Here is a 27,823-nt window from a genome sequence, read left to right as displayed (position 1 = left end):
CAATCCATGAGCATGGAACGTTTTTCCATTTTTGTATCTTCTTCAATTTCCTTCATAAGCTTTCTATAGTTTTCAGCATTCAGATCTTTTACATCTTTGGTTGGGTTTATTCCTAGGTATTTTATGATTCTTGGTGCAATTGTCAATGGGATCAGTTCTTTATTTGTCTTTGTGTTGCTTCATTTTAGTGTATAAGAATGCGACTGATTTTTGTACATTGATTTTGTATCCTGCGACTTTGCTGAATTCATGTATCAGTTGTAGTGGACTTTTGGTGGAGTCTATCGGGTTTTCCATGTATAATATCATGTCATCTGCAAAAAGTGAAAGCTTGACTTCATCTTTATTAGTTTGAGTTTTAAATGTTATTGTCTCTTGAAAGAAGCCAGATGATTCAAAAGTAGAGATGATGGGCCTTAAAGCAATTTTCCTTGTAGATTTGTTTCTTTCTGCAATGTGAATTGCAGTGGCTAGAAGCTAGGTTGGACTGCATTTGTAAGCATATGAGGAAATGATACATACTAACCTCAAGTGACTATTTCAGAGGGTATGTTTAATAGCCTGAGATAGTCCAGAGCCTGAATGGCTCAGTCAGTTAAGTGTCTGACTTCGGCTCAGGTCATGATCCGGCAGGTGGTGGGTCTGAACCCCACATTGGGCTCTGTGCTAACAGCTCAGAACCTGGAGCCTGCTTCAGATTCTGTCTCCTTCTCTCTCTCTGCCCCTCCTCCACTTGCACTTGTGTGCGTGTGTGCTCTTTCTCTTTCACTCAAAAATAAATGTTAAAAAAATAGTGAGAGGCAGCAACAAAGAATTGATGACCTTGTGCAGAGGGAAAATTGCCCACTCACTTACACCTGTAATGACTTAAATGAATTTAAAGGCACCTGAAGCAGAGATCCAGTCTAGATGGGAAAGCCATTCCATGAGAAAATGGGGGCAGCAAGGATTTTTGGAGAGCAGTTCCAGCATTTGCCCAATCCTGCACTATATTATGAAAATTATGTAAGTATGGGCAAGGAGGAGAAATCTTCTAATATGTGAACTCCGAGCAGTTATAGCTAGAAGGACTAGAGACTCTCTATAATTGAGATAAAATTGATAGTTTTAGTGCAAGTACATAGAAAATTAGCTGCAAATTACATGGAACAAGGAACACTATAAAAAGGAAGTGGTGTAAAGAAAACCAGATTCTAGTGCTAAAAAGAACAATTGTCAAAAGAAAAAATATAAATGTGTAATAAAAAAAGGAAAAATCCAATCTTCCAAATAATTGTCACCAAATTATCAACTATTTTGAAAAAAGGAAAATGATCAGTTTTGCTTTTCAGGAGGTAAAATTCACAGGGGGAATTTAGCTCCTACTAGGAGTTTAAATAGGCACCACCTTTCTGGGAAACTAATTTAGAAATGTGTATTAAGAGCTTTAAACATGTTTATATTTTTTGACTGAGTAAATTTGGCATAAATTTATCTGAAATAATAAAATCGTATACCAGGATATATATCGTTATTTATTTGCAATAGTAAAAAGCTGAAAAATAGCTTAATGGAGTGATAAAAATTATTAAATCTAATCATATGGCAAAAACATACTACACAGGCATTAAAGATTATGTTCTTTTTTAATTTTTTTTTATAAATTTTTTTAACGTTTATTTATTTTTGAGACAGAGAGAGACAGAGCATGAACGGGGGAGGGGCAGAGAGAGAGGGAGACACAGAATCGGAAGCAGGCTCCAGGCTCTGAGCCATCAGCCCAGAGCCCGATGCGGGGCTCGAACTCACAGACTGTGAGATCGTGACCTGAGCTGAAGTCGGATGCTCAACTGACTGAGCCACCCAGGCGCCCCTAAAGATTATGTTCTTAATAAGGCATGAAAGTGTACCCAATGTATTATTTTTATAATAAAAACGGTCCTATACAAAAACATTCTGGTGGTAAAAATGGGTAGACTGGGAATCTGGTTTAAAAAAAAAAAAGCCTCTTCTAGAATTCCTTTTGGGCAAAAAATTTTCCAAGATTGCTTTTCCAGAGAATGTTCTGGTTGCCAAAATAGACAAGGTGAATCACGCAACTGGAACTAAGATTTAGAAAAGAGTAACGTGCAGGACTAATAAGATTATTTAATAAATGAGACTTTCTAATAAGGCACAATCTAGAATTGCTTCTTCAGGTAGGGAAGGAAAAGAGCATAGATAAGGGAGCTGAAATTTTCATTTAGGAAAATGACTTTAGTAATAATGGCAACAACAAAATATTGAACTCCCATGTGACAATAATTGCAGTTCTAGTATCCACTGATTTACAAAATGCATGGTTGGGGCGCCTGGGTGGCTCAGTCAGTTAAGCATCCGACTTTGGCTCAGGTCATGATATCACGGTTCATGAGTTCGAGCCCCACATCGGGCTCTGTGCTAACAGCTCAGAACCTGGAGCTTGCTTCGGATGCTGTGTGTCCCTCTCTCTGTGCCTCCCCGACTCGTGTTCTGTTTCTCTTCCTATCTCTCTTTCTCTCAAAAATAAATAAACATTAAGAAAAAAAAGAAAATGCATTGTGATAAACAACTTTCATGAATTCAGTAATACCTTCAATGATTAGCATTTTGTTCATTGCAATGAGGCCTGTATACATTTGAAAGATAGATGCTTACATTTGTGCGAACCACTCTGCTAATAAATCTACAGTCAAAGCTCGGAATGGTATATGAATTCACAGGTTCCTTGCAATAATTCCATGATCCCCTAGAAGGAAAGGGAAACTTTGTATAGATTTGGGACAAGATAGACTAGAAAAATTCTCTTTGCTCCCTTCTATTAGAAGCACACTACATTAAAGATAATTTAATCAGAGTTGGTGCATAGGGAATGGCATTATTTCTGATATCAGCAGAATGTCAGAACAAACTTTGACGGCTAATGTGGTAACTAATTATTTTAGCTGCTCTGTGGCTCTCTTCCCATCTAATGAGTTATTGACATTGCTCACTTCTGATGAAGGGGGAAGGGAAAGGTCAGATAGAGTCTGGGACCTAAGAACTTATCTGAGGTCCTTAGTAGATTTTTTTTTTAAACTCACAGAAGGCACACTCATCTTAAATGAAGAAGCTTTTGATTTGTGAGAACCAATTTTAAAAAGAAGCGATCATAGGCCTCTCCTCCAGCCATCCCAGATGCCGAAAGGAAAGAAGGCTAAGGGGAAGAAGTTGGCCCCTGCCCCTGTTGTTATGAAGAAGCAGGAGGACAAGAAGGTGGTCAATCTCCTGTTTGAGAAGAGGCCCAAGAATTTTGGCATCGGACAGGACATCCAGCCCCAAAGGGACCTTACCCGTTTTATCAAATGGCCCTGCTACATCCGGCGGCAGTGGCAAAGGGCTAGTCTCTATAAATGTCTAAAAGTCCCTCCTATGATTAACCAGTTCACCTAGGCCCTGGACCACCAAACAGCTACTCAACTATTAAGCTGGCCCACACATACAGACCAGAGACAAAGCAAAAGAAGAAGCAGAGTTTGTTGGCCCGGGTTGAGAAGAAAGCTGCCAGAAAGAGGATGTCCCCACTGAGAGGTTGCCTGTCCTTCAAGCTGGGGTTAATACTGTCACCCCCTAGTGGAGAACAAGAAGCCTGATCTGGTAGTGATTGCACATGCTGTGGATCCCACTGAGCTGGCCATCTCTCTGCCTGTCCTGTGTGGTAAGATGGAGGCTCCCTACTGCATCATCAAGGGGAAGGCCAGGCTGGGGCGTGTGGTCCACAGAAAGATCTGTACCACCATCACCTTCACACAGGTTGCCTCGGAAGACAAAGGAGCTCTGGCTGAGCTGGTAGAAGCCATCAGGACTAACGACAATGGCAGATATCATGAGATCTGCTGCTACTGGGGAGGCAACGTCCTATAGCCAAAGTCCAGGACTCCCACTGCCAAGCTGGAAAAGGCAAAGGCTAAAGAACTGGCCATCAAACTGGAAAGTGGATGCTGTTGAATTTTCTGTACATAAAGTTAATAAAAAGTTCTCTTTCAGCCAGTGTCGAAGAAGAAGAAGAAGAGGAGGAGAAGGAGGAGAAGGAGGAGAAGGAGGAGAAGGAAGAGGAAAAGGAAGAGGAAAAGGGAGAGGAAGAGGAAGAAGAAGAGGAAGAAGAAGAAGAAGAAGAAGAAGAAGAAGAAGAAGAAGAAGAAGAAAAAGAAGAAGAAGAAGAAGAAGAAGAAGAAGAAGAAGAAGAAGAAGAAATTATATTTTGAAATCCACAGGGATCTGGCTTGAAAAACCAAGCTAAAGTGTAGAGAACTAAAGCATAGATTTCTTAAAAATTAAACATAACATAGGAAGGAATGAAGGATATGGTATGAGTAGTGTCTGGCACAGAAAGGTCAGGAGCAAAAAAACCCACCATCTTGCTTGGCTACAAAGAGGAGCCTAAAGAGAAAGAGAGAGGGAATATATTTGTCTGCTTGGGCTGCCATAACAAAAAACCACAGACTAGGTGGCTTAAACAACAGGCATTCATTTTCTTACAGCTCTGGAGACTGAAAGTGTGAGATCAAGGTGTCAGCAGGGTTGGTTTCTGGTGTCAACTCTTCCTGGCTTACAGAAAGCCACCTTCTCACTGTGCTCTCATATGGCCTCTTGTCCGCACATGCAGAGGGAGATCTCTGGTATCCCTTCATCTTATAAGGACACTCATCCTATTGGATGAGGGCCCTATTCTTATGACCTCATTTAATCATAATTGTTTCTTTAAAGACCCTATCTCCAAATATAGTCCCATTAGGGTTAGGATGTCACCATATGAATTTTGAGGTGACACAGCTCAGACCATAACAGGGGGAGAAGAGAGAAAGAATTAGGTGTAGATGGAATCTCTCTATCTTTTTCATCTAAGAGAAAACCTGAAGTGGGGTGTTGTGAGCATCAGATAGTGATTCAAGGATAGAACTGAAGACTGAGATTAAGCACGTGGGTAATCAATCAATTATGTCTCTGTCATGGAGCCCCAGTCAAGTCTCTGAACCCAGAGAATTGGGTGAGCTTCCCTAGTTGGCAATACTCCATGCATATTGTCAACACATCAATGCTTGGAAAGTAACACGTCCTGACTGCATAGAGAGAGAACAATGGTAACCCCACCATTGGTACTTATCCAGAGTCCACTCTTCCCTTGGCGAAGTTTAATCTGTATACCTTCCTTGTAATAAACGATAGCTGTAAGTATAAGTACTTACAGTGAGTTTTGTGAGTCCTTCTAGTGAATTATCAATCTTGAAGGTGGTTTTGGGGACCTTCTGAACTTGTAGTTCGTGTCAGAAGAGAGGATAGTCCTATTGCAGGGACAGTGCTGCTTCCTTTAACTTCTCATTTGTCTAACTAATGTAGAGGACACCAGAGAATGATACAGGCTAGTAGCAGAGGAAGAATTTTCAAAATTCAAAATTCTAAGTCTTAAAAGAATTATCTCAGGGGCACCTGGGTGGCTCAGCCAGCTGAGCATCTGACTCTTGATTTCAGCTCAGGCCATGATTTCACGGTTATGGGATGGAGCCCCACATCGGGATCCACACTGGGCATGAAGCCTGCTTAAGATTCTCTCTTTCTCTCTCCCCTCTGCCCCTCACACGCTCACTCTTCATTTCTCTCTCTCTCTCTCTCTCTCTCTCTCTCTCTCTCACCCACACACACAAAATTGTCTCTTGTGCTAACACAAGTGTGTTAACTAGAATCTCAATATTTGTTCCTCTCTCACATAAAACTTATGAAATTTCCCTGGTCCCTCAATAAAAAGCAAAAATAAATGCAAAAACTTTTTTCTGTTTACATAGTTGTTGCTAATGTTTGGTCAGACCAGACCACCTGGGCATGTTGGCCAAAAAAGAGCAAAGCCAGATTCCTTCTATTACTTTTCAAGTTCTCCTGGTAAAGGGAGTGAAGAGGCCTTGGCTCCTTGAGGTAGAATATGAGATAGAAAGTTACTAGTGGCAAGCAGTGGAAGTTATATTTCAGAAATAAGAGAAGAGAGTCAATGTCATGTGTTAAACTCAACTTTTATGACAAGATCAAAATAATTTCTTAAGGATACTAGTCTTCAATTTATTACAAATTCCAAAATAATTCTAAAATTAACATTACAGTTGCAACTCTTCCTAGGGAAGAGCTTAAAATATATTCTTTTGTTCTCCTCAGAATGCTAATATTTATATATTTTTCTCTCCCTAAATTAATGGCCTAATTTTTGTATCTTCACATCCTAACTATATATATTAGTCTTGCTGAAAGTAAATATAAGTACGTGTGTATATATATATATACACACATAGATGTATATGTATATATATACACACACATACATATATTTACTTTCAGCAAGACTAAGGGAATATATATATATGTGTGTGTGTGTGTGTGTGTGTGTATGTATATATATATATATTCTTTAGTCTTGCTGAAAGTATATATACATATATATGTATTCCTTAGTCTTGTTCAAAGTAAATAATATTAGCATCAGGCTGAATTTATGAATTGTTATAGCATATGGCTTTGCGTGAAAAAGTTTATTTACTCATTTTTCCCATGTAGTAATGAGAAACAGTGGAGATAGAAAAATAATAAACAGAGATATGTTATAATCATAAAAATAAACACAAATAAAATGTATGAAACATGTTAACAGTGGACAGAAGGTTAAGATTACAGACTTACTAGGTCATGTTTAGTATCAGGGAATGGTAGCAGGTCTAAGCTCTAGAAGTAAGTATTAGCCCTCTATATTCACTGGTCTTCAGCCTTTCACTAATCCAAGTTAGAGCACTCAAAGATTGAATAACAGCTGACAGCACTGAAGGGTATTATCTATGAATGACAAGTGCTGGTTGATTTATAATAATAACTGTAATAAAATACATAATAGCTAATGTTGCCAAGTCGTGTGCTATATGCTTTTTGAGGATTATTTCATTACATATTTGTCAATAAAATCATTCAAATCGATCTAATGATAGAGCCTGCCCTTTAAATATGGTATATATTCTTAGGATCGTGAACAATATTTGATAATGATATCATGATTTAATTCATAAAGCTCTTTTATTTTTATTATCTCATTCAATTTTTATAACTAGTTCTAAAGACTATCTCTCCCATCATTTATCCTTCGACTTTCGAGATTTTGATTTTTGAATTAGTCTATGGTTGTAACTGGAAGAGGGGAACTTGAATCCAGATCTTCAAAATCAATTCCAAGTGCCATTTTTAAATTTTTTCTTTTTTTTTTATTAATGTTTATTTATTTACTTTTGAGAGAGAGAGAGAGAGAGAGGGAGACAGAATACGAAGCAGGCTCCAGGCTCCGAGCCATCAGCACATAGCCTGACATGGGGCTCAAACCCACGAAGTGTGAGATCATGACCTGAGCCAAAGTCAGACACTCAACCAACTGAGCCACCCAGGCTTCCCTCGAGTGCCATTTTTATTGCATCATAGCTGACTTTTCATGTGGCTAAAAGTCAGGACAATATTAATTGATTTAGAATTAGTATAAGTAAAGCTCAAGATGTTTTAATTAGTTAACAAGCCCTAGATTAGTAAGATTCCACTAGTTGTTGTTTCTCACACTTTTTGAATTTTTCTGATCTTTATTTGGGTCCCCAGTGGAAGGAGTCAGTAGGAAAATGGAGACGATCCCATAGAACAGGAATTGGCAAACTTTTTCTGTAATGAACTGGCTAGCGGTTATGTTAGACGTTATGGATCATCAGACCTCCAATTACCATTTCAACTACTCGACTTTCCTGTTGTAGTGTGGAGGCAGCACAGATAATATGTAAATGAACGGGCATGACTGTATTACAATAAAACTTTATCTACAAAATCAAGTAGTTAGCTGTATTCGACTCTCAATGTAGAGTTTGTCAACCCCTCAGAAATATGAGACCAAAAATAATCTTGAGTGGCTGCAGTTGTGGTCCTTAATCAGCCACAGCATGTTCCTCAGAAATAGAACTTTTTTCTCTACTGCTGTCATATAAAGACTGAATCCTGATACAACTTACATGGCCCAACTTTTATAATATAAACTACCAGTTCCGTGGGGGAAGCATCTTACAAAGAGCTAAGTTACCTGGTTTTAAACTCAACTGCTATAGAATGTGCTTCTAAAAATCAACTAGCTCATATTGCATTCATCCTACTCTTTTTTTTCTTTCTCCTGTGATCCAAATTTTCTAATGCTTATATTTGCTTAACCTCTACATCCCTCAAGATACCATCTGCAGAGTTGTAGTAGATGATACTGCATTTCTTTCTAATGTATAGATATCCCATTTCCTCCATTGGAGTGTAAGTTACTTGAAGGCAGGATCCATTTATGTCTTTATATGACAGAGCCCAGGGTAGTCTCACACGGTAAATATTTGTTGAATGAATGGTTGGGCTTAATTTAGAGAGACCTTATTAATGAGGCTTCTCTGATTATAAGGGAATAAAAAACAAGAGATTGTGGATGAGAACAGAAGACAGCAAAGGCTAACAGACAAGATGGATTCCCTTATTTCAAGGGCGAGAAATTGAAAGGTTAATCAGTCCGAATGACTATGGGGAATAAAACCAGTCATCGCAGCCTGAGGTGATAAGCTTGCACAAAATTCAGCCAAATTTGCAGAAAGACCCTTGCAACATATCTTATCATGCTCTTCAGCGGCTGCCACATCCTGAAACTGCTACCAGAAATAGCAAACTGTATCCTGCTTGTCACTCTGCTCCTGAAGTTTGCAGTTTGGGACCTGAGTCTGACCAATCTCGATAAAGGGCACAGTACTTGTGGGTTTTGCCTATTTAACCCAGAGTCTAAACCTTCCCCTTAGGAGTACTTTCGATTTGTAGCCAAAGGCTGAGTCCCCCTCAGTTTGCAAACTACACAGCAATAAAGCTGCCTCATGCCTCTTACCAAATCTTTGCATTCCAGGAATTTTTGTTGACTTGGAGAATGCTTTCAGTGCTTTCAAGTATTTCAGTATGTTCTCTGTCCTCAGCATAGGAAAATGAATTGGGTCAATCAGTGCAGGCATAATTTTATTGAAGGAGTCATAAGAGACATTAACTAGACTCTACCCTTAGGGGGAAAAAATAATGGAATTGGGGAATCTAAACCTACAAAAATGCTGAAAATAAAAAATGAACATAATGTGCTCTGCATGGTTCTTCCAGGGTAATGTTTCTAGGGTAAAATAATATGAAACATGAAGCTGCATTTTCAATTGTTGCTGGATAATAAATGTTTATTAAATCATTCAGCAAATATTCGTTAAGAATTACTATGCTCCAGAGATCATTTAGGTATTTAAAAAGATAAATAAGGACAATATGTTGTGAAGGGTACCAAAATATGCCACCCTAAAGATGCCTATTTGGCATAAGGATTATTTTGAGCTAAAGTCCACTGAGAAGCAGCAGCTGCAAGAAAAGTTCTAAAAACAGGGCAAAAGTTTTCCTTTTGTAAAGGAAATTTACATTTATAAAAGATATTTCCATTTGTAAAGATTCCTCCCTCTCCTGTACCTGAAAGAGGAGGATTCTTAACAACTCTTATCAGTGGAGAAGACATTGCTTAAATCTGCATAACAAGCCTCCTTTTAAAACCTTTGTTTACTATACCTTCCCTGGTCACCTTCCCATAACAAGTCCCCCTCCACTCAGAAGCTCCAAAGCTCCTTCCCATTTTTTCAGTGTAAGATGGTATATAAACCCAAGTTCTAACTACTCCTTTGGGTTACTCATTGCTGGGTGCTCCTATGTATACATGCATAAGGCACATATAACAAACTTCTGTTTTACTCTTGTTAATGTGTCTTTGGCCAGTCTAATTTACAGGGCCACAGCTGGAGAACCTAAGACATTTTTTTCGTCACCTACAGTTGTATGTCAGAGAGTGACAGGTGCTATGGAGAAAAACAAAGACAAAAAAGTGAAAGGCATTTAAGTAGGGCAATTTAAGTAGGGCACTCAGGGAAAGCTTCACTGCAAAAGCGTCATCTCACTTAAAGACTTGAAAAAAGTGAGGAAGTGAGCCAGGCAGATACCTGCAGGGAAACATTCCAAGTTGAGGGAACAACCAGTACAAGGAGACTTAGGTAGCAGCTTTCATAGAATTTTTGAGGAATGAAAAGACGTGCAGGGTGGCTAGAACACTATAAATAAGGAGGTAAAATCACAGGAGATGGACTCAGAGAGGAAATGGGCTCTGTAGGTCTTTGTAAGGACTGTGACTTCTATTCTGAATGATATGGAAAGCCATTAGAGAGTTTGGGAAGAGGAGTGACATGATCTAATAACATGCAGGGTCATCAGGAAGGAGTTATAATGTAAGAGTGTATATTGGAGGTATGAGGAGAAAGATGAAGGTATGAAATAGTCATATAGCAGAGTAGGATAATGAATGAACCAGGATTCCTCAATAGGATCACTAGCTACTGTGTTAGGACAAATCTGTCAAGAGGCTATTGCAATAATGTACATGAGACATATAGTGGTTTGGATCAGATTGGTAACATTGGAAGTTATGAGACATAGTTGGATTCTGTATTTTGAAATTGGAGCCAACAGAACTTGCTTACAGATAAGATACGGAGTGTGAAAGAAAACCAAGATAATATCAAGGATTTTTTTTTTCACCTAAATGACTAGAAGAATGAAATTGCCATTTATAGAAATAGGAAAATGGAAAAAAATTGCTGGTTGTGGGGAGGCAGTATATCAGGAAACCATTGTACCCATGTGTTGAGGGGAAAATTTTTTTCTACACCTTTCTATGTTCTTTGGCTGGTAAATTGATTTAAGACAGAATAACAGGAGAAACACAAATGTAATTATGTATGTACAGGAGCCCCTTAGGAATATGAGACTGAAGGACCAGTTAGTCAGTTGAGACTTATATGCCACCCTGAGTTAAGGAATGGGATAGGGGCCTGGGGCATCAAAGCAGAGGAAGGTAATTCATAGGATGATAAAAAGAGCAGATGTTTAATTAGTAATTAGGTGTTTGCCCTAAAAGCTAGGTCTTTTAGATAAAAATTTATCTCTGGTAATAGCTCTTTTTCTAGTCCGGGCTCCCTTTCTCGATTCTTTCAGGTAGTTTTGGGGAAAGTAAAAGCTCTTTCTGAGTCTTTTGGGCCTTTATTGACTTCAGCTCAAACTATTTCATATGCCAAAGTGGCACATTTTGGAAAGGCTTGTTCTAACCCTCCTTCACATGTTAAGGCTGAGACATCAACTAGACAATACAGATAGAAATGTTGGATATACAAATCGATAGGAGTGAAAAATGTGATGGAGATATAAATTTGGAACCATCAGCATACAGACATTTAAAGTTTTGAGACTGAATGTAATTAGCAAGGGAGAAAGAGTAGGCTAGTGTTGGGGAGGAAGAATTTCCTCTTCCATTCAAGGTCCTTCTAGCTGGACTTAGAATCAAATTGACATGAGGCAGATTAATAGGAGAAAAATCAAATTTAATAGCATATGTGTGGGGAATCCACACGGGTATGGAAATTCCAAAGACAATCAGGCAACATGATCCTTACAGGATGGAGGATCTTACAACTTTTCTTAATACAAAAGAATGTAACTATAATCCAATAATCATGAGTCCTACTCTAATCACAAGGTGCAAAAGCCATTTAGTTTACTTGATTCAGATTGTGCTTTTGATTTCAACTAAGAGAAATGGTCTCAAGAAGTAACAGTACCATATGCCTATGCTTCTAAAGCTCAGTCCTGAAATATTTGAAAGCTATTGCCCAGCCTAAATCCAGATATTTTTCTACCTTCATTCATGATTTAAGTATTCCAACAAACTTAGACCAGTTTGCAAACTATTTGGTTTTTATTTATTGGTTATTTTCACAAAATTTTATGTTCTGTCTAAATTATACTTTTACATAATTTGGTGCTCTAAAAATATTCTAGAAAAATTATACTTTAAACTTTTTCCTACGGTATACTGAGAGCTATTATAGACATTACATGAGAGAAGAATGAGATGCCCCCAAAACTTAGGTAGGGATAAAGGAGACAAGGTTGTCTTCTGAAAAATAAATGCCTTAAATCAGAACATGATGGGAAGAGACAGAATGTTTCTTAGCCCCAGATCATCTTCTTGACTAGGGACAGCTAATTTGGCTTAATCCAAAATACAGTTTTCCCTGCTATCCAAAAGTATACCATTCCCATGAAACCTTTTATAGGTTGAAATGATGTAAAGCAAAGAAGCAACTACCATTAATGTATGTGGAAAACATTTTTGAGCATTCCCCCCAAAATACCCTCTCTTAGGCTTTTCTGATACCATAGGACACATCTTGCTAAGTGAATATAAATTGCAATAAAGGGCAGATGCTCACAGATACAGTTCAAAGTTATGGCCACTTGATGCTGAGATGTTGAGTGTTGTTATGGGGAAACCTTGGGGGATCCTCTCGCTGTTCTGTTGGGGATGCACACTGCCTCTGTCATGGCTCTCCCTGTACAACAAATGCTGATATAACTAGTTTTGCTTTTCACCTTTTTTTTGGTAAAAACAAAAACCCTCTTTGCATTTTTTTCAGTTAGTGAGAACAGGTACTCTTTCATAAAAGAAGTGGTATAACACAAACTTTCAAAAAGTAGGGAATACCTGTGTTTATATTAAATAAAAGAGCATCAGTAGAACTTTGGGACAAGCAAAGAAAATGAAGCAGTGTCTGATGTTAGAGAACTTAAGAATTCTACAGCGTGTTTTGCTGTGAGATTAGCATATTTCAGTTAGTCAAATCCTCCTCAGGAATATCTAAGACCTTTTGCCTTATTCTTTACTAAGAGAGCCACATTCTGATTAATATGTGGGGAAGGAGACTCTTGGAGTGGTATAATTGATCATTTTGGTCACTGATAAAAGATTACCAGCCTCAATACAAAAGAAATAATTGCATTCTGGTTTACATGTAAGTCTGGAGTCAGGTTTGGTTAGCATCAGTCCATTGACTGGGGATTGGTTATCAACTCATGCTGAAATGTCTAGTTTTAGAGCATGAAATGCTAGGGACCATATGCTAGACTCTGATAGTATCACCAGGCTCACCTCACCCAGTGAGGCCTTAAAGGCAGTCAGCCTCTCCTGATGACTCACCTTCAATTTCTCCCTTGTGGTTTTTCTCCTACATATAACTTCTATTCACACTTTTATAACCACTAGGTTAGTTATTAAGCCACAGAGCATTCTGGGAGAGAAGTTGACCACAATTATTGGTAAACACTTAATACATGGGTGTGGATAAGTGAATTAATAATTAATTTCTGGTTGGAAAATAGAGATTAAGACAAAGGTCACACAGAAAGACAATCACCAAGTCATGATTCAATGATTTTATATTCATGGCCTTTATAATGGGTTTCCCCATCCTCCCACCAGTACAATTGCACATCAAAAGCACTTTCCTGTAAACCCTACCAGAATTTATCTCATGTTTAATGCATTCAAAGACACCCCCAAATACACATTAAACTTAGTTGTTGAGAGGCACCTGGGTGGCTCAGTTGGTTACGCGTCCAACCCTTGATCTTGGCTCAGGTCATGATCTCACAGTTTGTGAGATCAAGCCCTGCATGGGGCTCTGTGCTAACAGCATGGAATTCTCTCTCTCCCTCTCTCTTTTTCCCCTCCCCCACTCGTTCATGTGTGCTCTCTCTCAAGATGAATAAATAAACTTAAAAAAAAACACCTAGTTGTCAATTCTGGATCATTTTTTATCTCCATTCCTATGCTACTCAATGATTAATAGAACACTCAAGAATGCATAAAGCAACTTCTTCCAAGAAATGGAATTAGGTTATCCAGTAATTATTCTTAGGATTTTTTTTTCATTTTAATGTTTGCTGCTGAATCTAAGAGGGAAAATAGGTAATTTACTTTTGTTTTATTCCCAGAATTATTGACTCTGAAATTTATTAATGAAGATACGACAAAAGAATAAGATGTATGCCACTAAGACCACAATTACAGTGCTATCAAGCTTTTAATTTCATGAAAGCATAAAAACATAAAATGTCTCTTTCTCTAAGTGTTCTAAAAATTGTGAAGTAGTGTATTTAAGGTAAACTTTAGAACACATTTACTATCATGCCTCATTTAAATATTTTTCAGCCTTATTCTATTTTTTTAAGTTTATTTATTTATTTTGAGAGAGAGAGAGAGAATACGAGTCTTATCAAATTGTTTAGTTGCACATTATGTCTGATCTTTCCTTGGCTTGCTATAAGTTTAAATACTCATTCATGAAATTGTCTAAAATTTTTCAAGTTGTTTGAGGAGTTGTATACGACTCAAATATTCATGTGGTCTTCAAATAGACATTCTCTAAACCATGTTCTGTCCAGGAAATTACGAGAATATTACTGCATTCTGATTTTATTATTCTATTATTTTAAATAAAGATTGTCTTTGTTATTTGCCAGGGTAAAATAGAAATATATTTTAATTATATTTCTCATCATTTCCAACCTCCTCCCTAGATCTTGGATGAGTGCTAAATTAAATTATGGTGTTTTGGTTTCAAGTGTAATCATATTTATGAACCATAGACTTAATGATGTGTTTTAATTATAAGGGTATTTTCCAATTGTTACGAACATTTTAAATTGTATAACAAAATTTTAACACCAAGAAGGACCTTTGGATCTATTTCAATTCCCTTTATGTAAGAGAGAAGGAAACAAAATCTCCTAGAAGTTTAGCAAATTAGTCGATGTCACGCTAACTAAAGAGTGAACATCAACAGAGTGAAGAGGCAACCTATAGAATGGAAGAAGATATTTGCAAACCATATATCCGATTAAAGGTTGATATCAAAAATATGTAAGGAACTCCTACAACTCTATAGCAAAAAACAAACAAATGAAAGCCCAGTTAAAAATAGCAAAGTAACTGAATAGGCATTCCTCCAAAAGAAGACATACAAATGTCCAACAGGTATATGAAAATTTGCTAACCATTACTAACCATCAAAGAAATGCAAATCAAAACGACCTCACAACTGTAAGGATGGGCTGTTATCAAAACAAGAAAAGTTAACAAATGCTGAAGTTGTAGAGAAAAGGAAACTCTTGTATACTGTTGGTGGGAATGTAAATCGGTACAGCTACTATAGAAAACAGTATGAAGATTCCTTAAAACACTAAAAATAGAACTACCATATGATCCAGCAATACCACTTTTGGATAGACAGTAAAACCTTGGTTTGTGAGCATAATTCATTCCGGAAACATGCTTGTAATCCAAAGTGCTTGTATATCAAAGCAAATTTCCCTATAAGAAATAACGTAAACTCAGATGGTCTGTTCCACAACCCAGAAATAGTCATATAAAATGATTACAATAATGTAATACAATACAAAATAATAAAGAAAATACAAAATGTAGGGGTGCCTGGGTGGCTCAGTCTGTTGAGCATCCAACTTTGCCTCAGGTCATGATCTCACAGCTTGTGAGTTCGAGCCCAGCGTGGGGCTCTGTGCTAACAGCTCAGAGACTGGAGCCTGCTTCAGATTCTGTGTCTCCCTCTCTCCCCCTTCCCCGCTCACGCTCTGTCTCTCTCTCCTTCAAAAATAAATAAACATTTTAAAAAATAAAGGTAAAATCTTAACAAAGAAAAATAAACAAATTAGCTTGTACTGACCTTTGAAAACCTTTGTGGCTGGTGTGAAGGAAACAAAAGAGGAGGGCTATTGTGTAGGACGACTTTCACTATCACTAATGGAATCACTGCTATCTATTGGCTCAATGGAATCTTCTTCCTTTGTGCAAATCTAACAAGGAATCTATCCAATGTCACTTGCTTTTGCCTCCTTTTGAGGATTTTGTGGAAATGTGACATTACATGGTCATTAAACAGATTCATTGCTTACACTGCTACAGTCTTATTCGGGTGGTGTTTTCTACAAAATCTTGCACTGTTTCCCACATTTTACACATCTCCCTAATCTCATTTGAAGTGAGGGATTCCTCCACGTTTTTCTCCTCTTCCTTTGCAGACAGATTCAGACGTAGACTTCTTACAAAATTTGCAGTTTTGGCCACTTGCATACCTCGTTCGTACTTCTCGATGATTTCCTTCTTAACTTCCACCATAATCATCTCCTTACCACCTTTCTTTTCAACATTTTTCTGCATGGGGGCCATTGTATACGATCACACGGATGTTGACTACTACTGTATTAATAAACTCTTCTCCTATACAGTATTTAATGTAACTGGCAATAAGGCAGCAGAGGAAAGGGTCTATATAGGCAGGCAGCTTGATCTAGAAAGAAGCGAAGCATTTCTAAGCTTGCTCTTGTATGGAAAAGCAAAGGTGCTTTGAAGCGACAAAAAATACACTAGTGCCAGTTGTGGGCACCTTCCAACATTCTGAAAAAACATTGATTTCTACCAAACACCACAGCCTGAGATGGAGCATCCCAGCACGGGGATGATCACACAGAATCCCGCAGAAAGAGAAGAACCATTGGCTCAGTTGTGATCACGTGATGTTCGGCGTCACGCACTACTTGTATTGCAAGACGTCACTTGTTTGGCGTCACGCACTACTTGTATTGCAAGACGTCACTTGTTTATCAAGTTAAATTTATTAGAAATACTTGCTTATCTTTCAGAACACTCACAGAACAAGTTACTCGCAATCCAAGGTTTTACTGTACATCCAAAGGAACTGATATCAGGATCGTGAAGAGAAATTAGCACTCCCATGTTCACTGTATCATTACTCACAATAGCCAAGACACGGAAGGGATGGAAACATCCACTGATGGATGAATGGATAAAGAAATTATGTGTATATACATAGAGTGGAATATGCATACAATGGAATAATTTTCAGCCTTAAAAAAGGAAATCCTGCCATTTGCAACACCATGGATGAAGCTGAAAGACATTATACTAAGTGAAATAAGCCTGATACAAAAGGCCAAATAATACATGGTACCACTTACAGGCCAAATCTAAAACAGTCAAACTCACAGAAGAAATGCATTTTGACGGTACACTTTTATGAGTTTGGCAAAACTCAATGACAGGACATTTCTTTAGGCTTTGAGGCCATGTGGTGTCAGTGGCAATTGCTCAGCTCTGTAGTGTGAAAACAGCCATAGACGATATATAAACAGACAGGTATGGCTGTGTTTCAGTAAAACTTTACTTGTAAAACAGTTGATAGGTCTGTTTTGAAATCTTATCTGGCCCCAGAGCTATTGTTTGCTCACCCAGATCTAATGTGTAGTCAGAAGGTTTTAGGAAGAGCACAATCCAATTCCCTCCTTTCAGTTTAAGTCTAACCTAAGGAAAAAAAAAAAAGCAAGCATGCAAAAAACCAGATCCAAGGAGCATACAGAAAAACAGTAAAGAGAGGGAAACCTAACTGGATTGTCAGATGAATCAGTCTTCCTCAGTGGTAAATATTTTCCCCAGGAAGAAGCTAGGAAGTTATAAGGGTAGGAGCTGGTAAGGAAAAGCCCTAACAGAAAGTGGAAGGGTAAGCTTGGCCTGTGAAAAGTGTGAGAAAATTAAAGCAAACAATTTGTTATTGGAAGCAGAGTCACTTTGATTCAGTTATGAACCCACTTCGACAGAACAGTGGCTTTGTAAATGCCTGCCCTCTTGAAAAATTTCTAAGCAAACACAAACACCATATGATTCACTCATATGTGAAATTTAAGAAACAAAACAGATCAACATAGGGGAGAGGAAGGAAAAATAAAATAAGATAAAAACAGAAAGGGAAGCAAACCATAAGAGAACAAGCTAGGGTTTGCTGGAGGGGTTTTGGGTGTGGGGATGGGCTAAATGGGTGATGGGCATTAAGGGGGGAACTTGTTGGGATGAGCATTGGGTGTTATATGTAAGTGATAAATCACTAAATTCTACCCCTGAAACCAACACTACACTATATGTTAACTAACCTGAATTTAAATAAAATCCTGGAAAGAAAAAAAATATTTGTAAGCACTAAAAATCAACAAATAAAAAAATAAAGGAATAAATAAAGGAGACAGAACATTTCAATCCTCTTCCCATCTCCAGTCCCAGTTTCTACTAATCACTTTTTTTTAAGTTCATGTATTTATTTTGAGAGAGAGAGAGCATGTGTGTGTGTGTTTGCCAGTTGGGGAGGGGCAGAGAGAGAGAGAGGAGGGGGGGGAATCTCAAATCTCAAGCAGGTTCTGTACTGTCAGTGTGGTGCCCAAAGTGGGGCTTGAACTCATGAACTGTGAGATCATCACCTGAGCTGAAACCAAGAGATGGCCACTTAATCGACTGAGCCACCCAGGCCCCCCTACAAATCCACTTTTAATGAAAATATTTTAGGGGCGCCTGGGTGGCGCAGTTGGTTAAGCGTCCGACTTCAGCCAGGTCACGATCTCGCAGTCTGTGTGAGTTCGAGCCCCGCGTCGGGCTCTGGGCTGATGGCTCAGAGCCTGGAGCCTGTTTCCGATTCTGTGTCTCTCTCTCTCTGCCCCTCCCCCGTTCATGCTCTGTCTCTCTCTGTCCCAAAAATAAATAAACGTTGAAAAAAAAAAAAAGAAAATATTTTAGATTTATTTTTTGAGAATTTCATATAAGTGGAGTAATACAGTATTTATTATTTTGTGTCTTTTGTTGTTGTTCGGCATAATGTTTTTGAAACTTTTTCTTTCTATGTATTTTTGAGATACGCTATAATTTAGTTATCCATTAACCTGTTGATGGACCTTTGGGGTATTTCAAATTTGGGGCTATGCTATTCATCATAAAGCTGAAATGAACATTTATGTGTGAGTTTGTGTGTGTGTGGACATAAGTTTTCATTTCATTTGGATAACTACCTACGAATGGAATTTCTATTTTCTATTGTCTATATGGTGAGGAAGGACATGTTTGATTTTGTAAGAAATGACTAAAGTGTTTCTCAAAGTGCCTCTAGCATTTTTCATTCCTACCAGCAAAGTATGAGCATTCCAGTTGCTCTACATTCTTGGTATTGTCTATAGTGTTAATTTTAACCATTCTAGTGGGAGGAGTGATCTGTCACTGTGGTTTTAATTTGCATCTGCCAAATGGCTCGTGATATTGTGCATCTTTCCACGTGACTATTGGCCCTTCAGACTATGTTTTGCGTCATTTCAATTATGTGGATCCTGAGAAACTTAAAGCTTTTAATTTTTAAATTGCATTATTTGTATTCTTGTTATTGAGTTGTAAATTTTCTTTATGTGTTCTAGATACAAGTTCTTTACAAGTTACAGGAATTGTGAATATTTTTTTCCAGGGACTTACTCTTATTTTCTTAGTGGTTTCTTTTGAACGAAGGGCAGAAATTGTTGGTTTTGGGGTAGAGGGTTGTGTGAGTGAAATGTATCAATTTATTTTTTTTTTAGGTTTATGCTTTTTGTTTTCTCTGTAAAAAGTTTTGCCAACAGTGAGGTCACAAAATTTTCTTGTATTTGTCTTTCTAACAGTTTTATAGTTTTAGCTTTTATACTTAGGTCTATGATTCACTTTCAGTTAATTTTGGGGTACGATGTCAGATAAGAACTTTTTTTTTCTTTATTGGATCCAGTTGTTACCGTTACCTTAAAAAATTATTATTTCCTCATAAAGTTGACTTGGCATTTTTGTCACAAATCGTTTAACCATATATCTGTCGATCTATTTTTGGCTATTCTATTCTGTTCCCTTGATTTATGTATCAACTTGCATGCCAAATACCACACAATTTTGTTAATTGTAGCTTTACAGTAAGCCTCAAAATCAGGTGGTATAACTCCACCAACTTTGATATCTTTTACAAAATTGTTTTGACAATTCTATATCCTTACTTTCCATAAACATTTTAGAACCAACTTGCCAATGATTACAAATAATTCTTGATGGAATTTTCTTTGGGATTGTATTGAATTTATAGATTAAGCTCAATTTGGGGAGAACTGACATTTTAGCAAAATTGCGTCTTACAATTCATGAACACTTGTCTGTTTATTTGGGTGTACTTTAATTTCTCTCAGCAGTGTTTATAGTCTTCATTGCACACAGTTTTACATATATTTTGATGAGTTTACCCTTCAGTATTTCATGTTTTCACATACTGTTGTAAAAGTGGTCATTGCCAGTGTATTGTAATCATACTGATTCAAAATGTTTCTCCACTATGGTTGGGAGGGAAACTTGAATGATTCTTGCCTGGTGTTAACCTGACAACTGTTTAGCCTACAGCTCCCTGGTATTAGTTTTTTCCCTGAAAGTGTTCTTACTCAAGGCAACAGAGTTCCCTCACATGTATGCAGACTATTTCCAACCAGAGGCTCAAGGTGGCCCATATACAGATTGCTGTAACTGTCTTTTTCTACGTATTTTTCTCCTTTTGGGTACTCCCCCCACAAATCCTAGGCACCTTGGCTTCTCCAGGATATTTTCCAATCTCTCCTCAAATAACTTCTAGACTCTGTTTTCATTTCTTGCCCCTGCAACACAATCCAGCAATTACTTCCAAGCAGAAAGCCTGGACAGTGGTAAGCCTCACCTCATTTGCTTCCCCCCTTCTCTTCTGGATCACAGTTCTACATTGCCTATTGTCCCATGTCCAGAAATAGTTGTTTCTGGTGTTTTGTCCAGGTTTCTAGTTGTTTATTACAGGGAGCAATCTTGAGCAATTACCTTATGATGGCTAGAACACTAAATCTTTTTTTTTTAATGTTTATTTATTTATTTGGGGAGGGAGAGGAGCCGAGAGAGAGGGACTGAAAAAATCCTAAGCAGGTTCTGTGCCGCCAACATAAAGCTCGAACTTATGAACCGTGAAATCATGACCTGAATGGAAATCAAGAGTCAGGTGCTTAACCAACTGAGCCACCCAGTCGCCCCTAGAATACTAAATCTTTCAATTTTGCTTCATGTTGTAAAATTTAAGAACATTTAACATTTAAAAGTTATAGTCAAGCACTTTTCCAGCCTTAGAAAAACATGAGAGTTTAGTATTTAGCTATAAGGCATACACAGTTAAAAATATGTATATCTTTTAAAATATCACTGTTAATAATACCCACCTGTAACAACAATAACAAGTTGAAATTTACAAAGTTGATTTGAGGATGCCTTCAATGCTCCAAGTTACTAGTACAAATTCCATATAATGCCCAGCCTTGCAAGTCCACAGACTTAATCTTATCAGTGCCCAGAGTTTATTTGACTGGCAAGAGTTGACATACTGACCTAATTCACGTGAGACTGATAGAAAAGCAAGAATGCTAAATACATCCTCTGGACGAAAACTTAACTGGGTTCAAATCCCATCTCCACAACTTGTTAGAATTACATTAGAAAAGGTTTTCTGTCTGAGTTTCCATTTCCCTATCTGTGATATGGAGATAATGATGGCTAATTTTACAGAACTAGAGGATTACATGAAATGACACAATAATAACAGGCAGGGACGCTAGTGACAGAGAGCAAGAACCCTAGAGCCAGACTTGTTTGAGTTCAAATCCTGCCTCTCCTACTTAGGTATGTGATCTTGGATAAATCACCTAAAAAAATTTTTTTTTTTTTAATTTTTTTTTTCAACGTTTATTTATTTTTGGGACAGAGAGAGACAGAGCATGAACGGGGGAGGGGCAGAGAGAGAGGGAGACACAGAATCGGAAACAGGCTCCAGGCTCTGAGCCATCAGCCCAGAGCCTGATGCGGGGCTCGAACTCCCGGACCGCGAGATCGTGACCTGGCTGAAGTCGGACGCCCAACCGACTGCGCCACCCAGGCGCCCCTCACCTAAAAATTTTAAGGCTCAGTTTATTCAACCAGGAAGAGTAAATAATAATAGCTCCTATCTCACCAAGTTGTTTCAAGGTTAAACCAATCAATACGTGTAAAGTGCTTAGAATAGTGTTCCTGGCACATACTAGTTTCTGTATAAGTATGATCATGATTATATCGAGTGCCCAACCAGTGTCCAACATATAGGAACTCCTTTCGAAAAATGGAAGTCTATCTGTAGACTTCAAGAAGAAGAGTCTACATTTCTAATGAACTACCACCCTGGTAGAGAAGATCATGGAGGAGGAAAGAGCAGAGCATGCAGGTATTTCAGAAAATAAGTTTTCTAAATGATTCTTACAAAAACTCTCAACACCTTACTTCCCTAAAAACCACTGCTATAGAGATGTGATCGTTACCATTCATTAGGTTGTTGAATAGTATATAGTTAATGGGCTTAGAGATCAGTTAGACCAGGATTGGGATCAGCTCACTATTAGCTCGGAAAGTAGTAGCTACTACAATGAGAACTAAAGCTAACAAGGATATCTGGATAATCTAGTTGGAGCTTACTTTCTCCTGGATAAACTACATTGAAATCAGTTTTAAACATAGGAGATTGTATGGTGGCCTTGGGTTCAGAAACTGGGGAACCGTTTGGAAAAATTAGTTTTCATGTTCCCATTAGAATGTAAGCCCTGTGAAGCCACAGTTTAGAGTCTGGTTTTTGTGTGTGTATATATTTTTTTCCCAGTGTTGCATTTGCAGAACCTGAAGAGAGCCTGCAACATAGTAGGTATTCAACAAATTATTTTGACTGAATGAATAAAAGGATATGGACAGACTTTATTGTTGGGTCAGCATAACTCATTCCCTGAAAAATGCTTGGGTAGGCACTGCCCGTGCCCTTTTTATGACATTTTTCTTGATTCCATTGTTATCCTAGCTCTCTTCCGAGTGAGATATTTTTCCTTTAAATATTTTAATGTATTCAGACTTATTAGTATCTTACTTGGCCTAGTATTTATTCAATATGTTTAAGAAGAGTTTGCAAATGTGTCCAATGATCGGTTCTCAGTTCACTGTATAATTTAACCCTCAGAGGACGAACTTGAGTGTATGTTTTTTAGAGGGATGAGAGTAGGAAAATTACCTTTAAACTAGTTTATAAGATTTTTCTACCTTCAACAGAATGAACTGATTTTTTTTCTGGTTGTACAGTGTATGTATATGTTTAGTTATGCCTTGAAAAATATTATTAAGTTTCTAAATGCAAACCCTTTGACATTTTTTTCTAAAACTGCCATTCACAAAGTGGGCTGCACTTTATCTTGCCACTTATAAATACATAGCAAAAGAAGAGTTTTTCATTTTAAGCATAGTAAAGTTTGTGACAAAATTACATTACAAAGAAGCCTGATATAAAGAAACATCCCAATTAAGATTTTCAAGACAATAATAAATATGTAGCCAGATGATGTTATTATTAATCTTTAAATGCGGTGAGGTTGAGTCTGCCAACATCTGAGAGCAACATTACATCAGTAACAATGTGGGGGGAAGGTAACTTTCTAACTCAGTGATGGAAGGCTAATACGTGGTTAATATGTGGCTTCCAGAAAGGCAGTCAAATAGCAATGTAGTTATTGAAGGGGAAGCCCTGAAGCATACATAACTGATTCGCATTTATAATTCTATATTTAACACTGTTTATGGAAGCCATGAATCAAAGGAAAAACAATGTTATTTAAATTTGAAACCGCATGCCAATGGCTTCCAAGCATCAACGTTGGGAAAGTACCCAAACCAGGAAATTTCGGATCCCCAGCTCTAGCAAAACCAGCATGGAAATGATTTTGTGATGTGCTGTGGAAGGGCGTTCAAGGTTCAAAATGCTATTCTATAGGCACATTAGACTGCCCCGGAGTGCTCCCCCATGTAATGGAAAGACGGATCATCTGGCAAATGTGGCGTATTTGCTGATCATCAAATACTCACCAAATAGGGAACCCCATTACACAGCCCAGACTAGGATTTAAGGACATCCACTAGAAGCCTATGGAGGGGCAGGCAATGTGTTAAATTCTGGGGTGTGGAAGAGGGACTCAGACTCAGACATTTCCCTCTGGCAGCTTGCACTCTGGTAAAGCAGATGACATACATGCTCATGAATACAACAAACATTCAACACTGGGTCATAAGTACAAGGTCCCTGATGACAAATTGTGTGAGTTCTAAGTAGAGAGATTGTTTGGAGTAAGTCGCTAGACTCAGAAAAGAATCCTTACAGAGATAGCAAGGAATGAAATGCAAAGAGGACTTAGTAAAATACCAAGAAAGGACAGCAATCTGCAACGGAGCTAACTCGACTACTTTTTCTCAGTTGCTTTTGTTCTCTCCGCTTCTCATGCTAATCTGAACACAGTAATTAGCAGCGTCCATTTTCTTTCTTGCATCCCTTCCCCTTCCTCTGTCCCATTGGTTTTTTAAGACCACTATTAGAGTAATAAATAAGTATATTATTTATTACAAATGTGTGTAATAAGTGTATATTTTTCTATGCATTTTTCATTCCACATAATTATTTTGAGATTCATTCAAATAGGCATGTGTCACTACTTCCATTTTTTTTAGTATGAAATTTATTGTCAAATTGGTTTCCATACAACACCCAGTGCTCATCCCAAAAGGTGCCCTCCTCAATGCCCATCACCCACTGTCACCTCCCTCCCACCCTCCATCAACCCTCAGTTTGTTCTCAGTTTTTAAGAGTCTCTTATGATTTGTCTGCCTCCCTCTCTAACTTTTTTCCCCCTTCCCCTCCCCCATGGTCTTCTGTTAAGTTTCTCAGGATCCACATAAGAGTGAAAACATATGGTATCTGTCTTTCTCTGCCTGACTTATTTCACTTAGCATAACACTCTCCAGTTCCATCCACGTTGCTACAAATGGCCATATTTCATTCTTTCTCATTGCCAAGTAGTATTCCATTGTGTATATAAACCACATCTTCTTTATCCATTCATCAGTTGATGGACCTTTAGGTTCTTTCCATAATTTGGCTCTTGTTGAAAGTGCGGCTATAAACATTGGGGTACAAGTGCCCCTGTGCATCAGCACTCCTGTATCCCTTGGGTAAATTCCTAGCAGTGCTATTGCTGGGTCATAGGGTAGATCTATTTTTAACTTTTTGAGGAAACTCCACACTGTTTTCCAGAGTAGCTGCACCATTTTGCATTCCCACCAACAGTGCAAGAGGGTTCCCGTTTCTCCACATCCTCTCTAGCATCTATAGTCTCCTGATTTATTCATTTTAGCCACTCTGACCAGTGTGAGATGGTATCTCAGTGTGGTTTTGATTTGTATTTTGTGGTATTTTAAACATAGCTTTGTAAAAGACATTATATGAAATTAGATGTTTTCCAAACAAAAGCAAAACAAACCTGTCAGTTTTCCTGTTTGGGGTTAGTCAGTTATGTTTTAAATGTATGCACATCTTTACTTAAGCAGAAAATCAAATCATTTGAAAAGTTTCAAGGGGTTATTTGGTAATTAAACTAAAAGGATGATACCTGCTTATGTTTTTATTTTTATTATTTAAAAATTTTTTAAATGTTTATTTTTGAGAGAGAGAGACAGAATGTGAGCAGAGGAGGGGCAGAGAGAGAAGGAGACACAGAATTCAAAGTAGGCTCCAGGATCCGAGCTGTCACACAGAACCCAACGCGGAGCTCAAACCCATGAACTGTGAGATCATGACCTGAGCCAGAGTCAGCTGCTTAACTGACTGAGCCACCCCTAGTTTTATTATTTTTTTAAATATATTTTGAGAGAGAGAGAGAGAGAGAGAGAGAGAGAGAGAGAGAAACAGGATGGGGAGGGGTATTCTACTATGTATAAGAAGAAAGGTCTGCCCTCGGATTGTTCATCTTCAGGAGCTCTTTCTCAGGGAATAATCTCTGGGTACTTCCCCTCGCACCTGCCTCTCTATTGACTCTAGTTGAATTTTAACAGGTTGCAGGTAATAAGCAACAAAAATCACTCACCCAGAATTTCCATAAAGCCAAAGGCTACTTCTTATGCAAAACTATCCAGCATTAATCATTTTTAGAGATAAATGTAGTAAGTCACACTAATTGAGTACCTTTGTGTTGTTTTTGCCCTTTGAACTAAATGGAGTGGACTGAAATTGTGAAAACAGGTTTTTTTTCCTACTAAATTTTTCACACGAATGGTGTAGTGGCAACAGTCCTTATTCACACAAAAGAATGGATGAACAAAGATGAGAAGAACCTGGTCAACCCAATGCTTCAAACTCCTCCACAACATTCCCAGGCTCTAATTAAATGTCCACCAAGGACAGAGAAAGCCAGTTCACTTTTGCACACTCAGGCTGGTATAGATAGCTCCTGAAATTATTCTCCTTATGCTTTCCAACTCCAAGGTTCTAGCATATTTCCCTAGGTTCACAGAGGACAAATCCAATCCTGCCTGCCCTGATATCCTTCAAATATTTGAAAATAAAATATGAAGCACTCCATCCACCCTCTTTTCCACACACACATACACACACACGTGTGCCACTACCAAATCTTTTCTTTTTGTTCTTTTTCTTAAACCTTCAAATTGTTTTCATCCTTCCTTCAGATGGTAGATTCCATTTCTTTCTCTACCCTCAGAACACAAGGTTATTGTGAAACTTTCAACTGTAGGGCACAGTGCCAAAACAATTCTGGAAACTGTTGAGTTGGAGCAGGCGAAGGCAAGATTATCTTCTTTTTCATTGTCAACTTTGCCTTTACGTTACACTATTTCTCTTTTGGAGATCACGCTAGCCTTTTTAGCCCCCACATCATGGTTCTGACAAACACTCTTGAGAGAGCTCTGACCCATATTCTCCCTTCCATTCAGTTCTCTTCAAAAGCACAAAACAGACTTATAGACTTAGAGCCCTGTCAACTAAAACTCTCTGGTCTTTCTCACATGAACTGTGGTGAGGCCATGCCTCCTTCATCAGTGCTTATTGAACTAGAGAATTTAGAGCTTTTTAAACAAAACTAGGGCCCAAGGGCACCTGACTCTTGATTTCAGCTCAGGCCATGATCTCACAGTCATGAGATCAAGCCCCACATGGGGCTCCCTGCTGAATGTGGATCCTGCTTGGGATTTTCCCTCTCCCGGTTTGTCCCTCCCCCACTTATGCTCACACACTCTCTCTCTCAAAAAATAAATAAACATTTAAAAAAAACACAAAAAACTGGGGTCCAGAAAGGGAAAGTAAATAGCTGATTGCCACTTAGGTAGATATTCACAGAGCTGAGGCTAGAAGAGCAGAGAATCCCTAACTCCTGGGATGGCGTTCTTTCCACATACACCATCTGGCTATAGTTTGAACTACTGGAAGGCCTACATTTGCCCCTATTACATTTTTTCCTGGGAAGTTTATCCTCACCAAAGTCATTTGGGTATATATTTTTTGTAACTATAGTTAAAATTTCTCATTCTTAAAACATACCCCCGCAAACACTAACTTATCTGAATCGCACTTTGTGGTTTACAGTCCACTTGCTCGTCATTTATTGCCTTGGGTTCCCTCCAAATTCATCCTAACTGCAGATTTTATAAGAATTTCATCCATGGCCACACCTGAATCATGATGATTTGGTCTATTGAGCTGAATAAAATCAAAAGTGGTCTTTCAGTAATATTCTCGAAACATTCATAGAAACATCAACCCACTAATAACGATTATTTGGATTTCGTCAATTAACCAGTTATTATGAATCCTCCCAATCACCCTCTCCCCTTACATCTGCCTCACTCATCATGCCACTGCCATTATTCCAAAAAGAATATCAAGAATCTGACAAGCATGAAATCCAGTGATACTGCCCACACTATTATACCAGCTTTATAAGCAAGAGGAAATTAGTTTTTTTCTGATGTACTAATTATAGTAGTTAAAGTTCTTGCTACTGAAAATGTCCTAAGACCATTGTCATTAACATCACTTGGGAG

General features: G+C 38.1%; 1 pseudogene; it reads left to right on the top strand.

The window, feature by feature from the left end:
- Positions 1–3,168: 3,168 nt before the first annotated feature.
- On the top strand, positions 3,169–3,984 carry LOC124501951 (60S ribosomal protein L7a-like; annotated as a pseudogene).
- The last annotated feature ends 23,839 nt before the right edge of the window (positions 3,985–27,823 follow it).

The sequence above is a fragment of the Lynx rufus genome, unplaced genomic scaffold (genome assembly GCF_022079265.1).
Source record: "Lynx rufus isolate CCGP_SWC_20201006 ecotype Redwood Valley unplaced genomic scaffold, mLynRuf1.p SCAF_7, whole genome shotgun sequence".
Taxonomy (NCBI): Eukaryota; Metazoa; Chordata; class Mammalia; order Carnivora; family Felidae; genus Lynx; species Lynx rufus.
The sequence above is the reverse complement of the archived record's forward strand: the minus strand, read 5'-3'. Positions and strand labels throughout refer to the sequence as shown.